General features: G+C 34.4%; 1 long non-coding RNA gene across 1 annotated transcript; it reads left to right on the top strand.

Annotated features, from left to right (window-relative positions):
* The first annotated feature begins 2,101 nt into the window (after nt 1-2,101).
* Nucleotides 2,102-2,771, top strand: LOC109587140 (uncharacterized). Its single transcript, XR_002187408.1, has 3 exons — nt 2,102-2,187; nt 2,599-2,683; nt 2,752-2,771. It is a non-coding gene; the product is annotated as an uncharacterized LOC109587140 (long non-coding RNA).
* Nucleotides 2,772-3,928: the final 1,157 nt, after the last annotated feature.

The raw sequence follows: 3,928 nt of genomic DNA, 5'->3' as shown, positions 1-3,928 counted from the left end.
GATATTATATTCATTGATAAAGTATACTGGAGTATGCGGATTGTGACTTTGAGCAAATACGCCCTCATGCAGCAGCTTGTATAGGGCCATTCGATACTCTCTTTAATTATATACTCTTGATGTAATACATGTACACAAACACTTTCTTTTCTTCCCTCTCTCCCTCCCTCCCTCCCTCCCTCCCTCCCCCTCTCTCTCTCTTACGTGAATGCTCTTTTAATGGTTCCAGTATCAATGGGTCCAATGCTACCTCCAGTCTTTGGCATTGCCGAGTGTAATATATCTGATGAGGTCTTCCATACAAACATATCCTGTAAACAACAACAAACAAAAATAATTAAAAATAGAAAATATTGATAGTCAATGCCTTATGATGCATACATATGTACATGTATAAATAAAATTTGATTAATTGAGCAGTTTTTGAGTTATGAGCATTTTAGGAATAGATTACTGTATAGCTTAAAATTTGGGGGGGTAAAATTTTGGCAGACTACTAAAGTTTTTATGATTGGCGAATTTTAATTTGGCAAATTTGTGTCCATGTGCCATTGAGCATGTACAATGTACATACATGTAATGGCTCAAAATGGCTGGTTTTAATTTTGGCAGTTAAAATGCTAAATTTTCCAAAAACCCCCTGTACTATAGCCTGTGCTTTAATCTTAATAATGACCCTACACTCACTGGAGATGGGGCACAGTTACTGGTACACATCATTTGAGATATTTTATTAATTAGTTCTGTTTTAATTGATGAGTCTCCGTTAATTTTAAAAGTTAATAATCTCTCCTGAGGATCATCAGACTAATGGACTAACAGACCAAAACCATTAACAACATCTAATAAAATAAATAAACAAATAAATAAATAAATAAATAAATGTACCTTCGCTGTCAGAGAAATCAATGACTGATCTAATATTAGAATATGTGAGGAATTCCAAGTGTCTAAATATAGTAACAAGAACAACAGTAATACATATACATGTACGTACATTACATGTATATGTATATGTACATGCATGTATACTAAAAGTACATGTACATGTACCTGTATGGTTTGCATGAGTCCTTCATAGCAACAAAACCATGACCACTTCTTATCTTAGCAATCTGTAGGAGAGAGGGAGGGAGGCAAATTAATAAGCTCATGCTATAGTACAGGATATTTTTAAGAATTTCGGCATTTTCTTAAAATGGACGTAACTTGAATTGAAGTCGTAATCTCAACTCACAACTTGCTACACAGCACAAGAGCATGTATCAGAAAATGCAATAAAAATTGGGTGTGATTTCAGAGCCATTTTTTGGAAAACCATGGACTTGTGTATTTTTTAGAAATTAGTTGATTTTTAGAAATGGCCACAACTTAAAAAATTAAAGTTGGAATAAGCTCAAACTTTCTGCATAGCATAAGAAAATCAATATGTACATGTATCAGAAAACGTAATAAAATTGGGAGTGATTTCAGAGCCATTGTTTGGAAAAAACCATGGGCTTAAGCTTTGGGTATATTTCAGTAATTAGCCCATTTTTGAAAATGGCCATAACTTGACAAATTGAAGACATGTAATGAAGATCATGTTACATTACAATGAATCACCACATGCATACTGAGCATGCACATTAGGTACACAATATAATACACACATCACACAATGTAAACAATGATGCCCAGTCACTTCATTACAGTCGGAATCAGCTCAAACTCATAAGTACATTAATATGTATCAAAAGATGTGATAAAAATTTTGGTGATCTTGGAGCCATTTCTTGGAAGTATACCCCGTGCAATTATTACAGCCCAAAATTTTTTTACAAAATTGAAACTGGCTCCAAAGCACACCCAATTATTACATTCACTAATCGCACATATCCTTAGTTATAATTTGAACTGAATAATACCTCTTTTCTTTTACTCCTACTGTCCTACACCAATGAGTGCCTGTACAAGATTATTAGAGGAGACTACTGTAAGTGCCTCTGAGATGTTAAGTGCCCATCCCAATACACGTGGGTAAATTATGCTCCACCCTCCAGTCATTCCCATGCATCGGATACATCAGTCAGGTCAGCTGCAAAACCTTACCTTTGAGACTTGAGCTCGGCCTTGAGAGGACTCCCCACTGGGCACTGGAACATCAGAGACAGCTAAAAAATAAAGTCAATATGCAGTCAAATGCAGGTGAGGGTATTATTGCACATCAGTAGAACTTTAACTTTTGTGAACTTATGGTAGTCATAGGCGTGGCCTAACTTGACTTATATTGTGTGTCATTGGAACACCCTTACTCTCCTAATTCCTAAGACCCTCTCCTACATTAGGGCCGGGGCATTGCATATCATACAGCTGTGCAGTTTAAGTTTTATAGGTACATGTATGTCTCATTTACAACTGACTTGAAATTTTAACCTCATAAGATCTTAATGCCGGACCAGACCTTATTAATTCAAATGAGTTCACAAATAAAATTTCTAAATTAAAGAGTTTTACTTCACATGGTCTTGTGCCCCATATACCCCATACAGTACAATGATAGCATGACAATAGATTTCAGCACCAATGTTAATAATGCAATACTTGTTCTATTTGTAGTGCTAATTAATGAAGAGATGCTGCTGTTAATACTTTAAGATGCAAAGTACAATGACTCAAAAGTTCATATGTGTCTACATACGTAGTAAGAAGTGTCGACTGTTGAGTAATATTAATTGCATGGTATGTAATATCTTTTATGTTCATTTATAGGAAATGGATATAGAGAGCTAAAGAATCAAACTGTCTTTTGAGGTTTATCCAATCCATTATTATAGAAAGCAGTGACACTATACATGGTAGGTGCTTGTTATCATGTTTCAGTTTCACTTACATTAACACTATAACATGTTCAGGTTGCCAGGAATCACTCAGACCATATAGCCATAACTCAGATGTGTCATTAGTGGAGAAATGGTTTATTTGCGAACTTAGTACAGACTATTATGGTCTTGGGAGTCAAGGGAAGAGCCTGCTAAATGAGACTGAACTATCTAACAAGGTTCAGTACTTTCCTCTTCGTTCTTTTTCTTATCCTTTTGTTTATTTTCTTTCTATTGACTTTCCTTAATAATTTTGTCCTTATTTTATGTCAACATAATTGTATTTTGCTACCTATTACTGATAATTTGATATTAGTTGATGACATAGATTGGTTGCTTATCCTATACATGTGTATATTCATCATTGTAGTATTGTATTGTTTTGATAATGAATTTAATTGTAGGTACTGGATATCAGTATTCTTGGAACACCCACAATATTGCATCATGTAAACACAGTACATAAAGCAATCTAAATTGTAGTAGCTGCATGGCAATAACTGGTTATTTTTTGGACAAATTTTCTGTATTTATGCATCATTTGTCATTTTTCGCTCTTTTCTGTCGCATATGCTTCTTGGCTTTTAACAATGGTAGTTATATATACATGCATGTGTATCTAGGCATAGCATGGATAAAGCCAGCAGCTGACCTCTTCTGCAACTGTATTACTTTGACAATAGCTTGCTAGCATAATCATTAGTATGCTATTTGCTTTTAACCTGCTTGAAACCTTATTGCTGACTTGATCTTTGAAACCATGCAGTGTGAAAACTATAGACATAGCTTGCATGGCAAGTTTGGCAACAACTGCACACTATATCTCATAATTTTTATTATGTGCAAAATACTAAAATAATTATGAGGTAAAATCTTTAACAAATTAATTAGTAACAATAATGTTGGAAGTAAGCTGTGCTTAATCACTTTATGGTCTATCAATGTTTTGCTTGTAGTCATTAATATTGTTTACTGCTGTATGGGCAATAAGAACAATATCAAATTATTTCAATGGTATACATGACCAAAACAGTTTCCTGAAAAACAACCCACCCAAAGCATCCCTC

Source organism: Amphimedon queenslandica, unplaced genomic scaffold (genome assembly GCF_000090795.2).
Source record: "Amphimedon queenslandica unplaced genomic scaffold, v1.1 AMPQUscaffold_12678, whole genome shotgun sequence".
Lineage (NCBI taxonomy): Eukaryota > Metazoa > Porifera > Demospongiae > Haplosclerida > Niphatidae > Amphimedon > Amphimedon queenslandica.
This window is presented reverse-complemented; position numbering and strand designations above follow the sequence as displayed.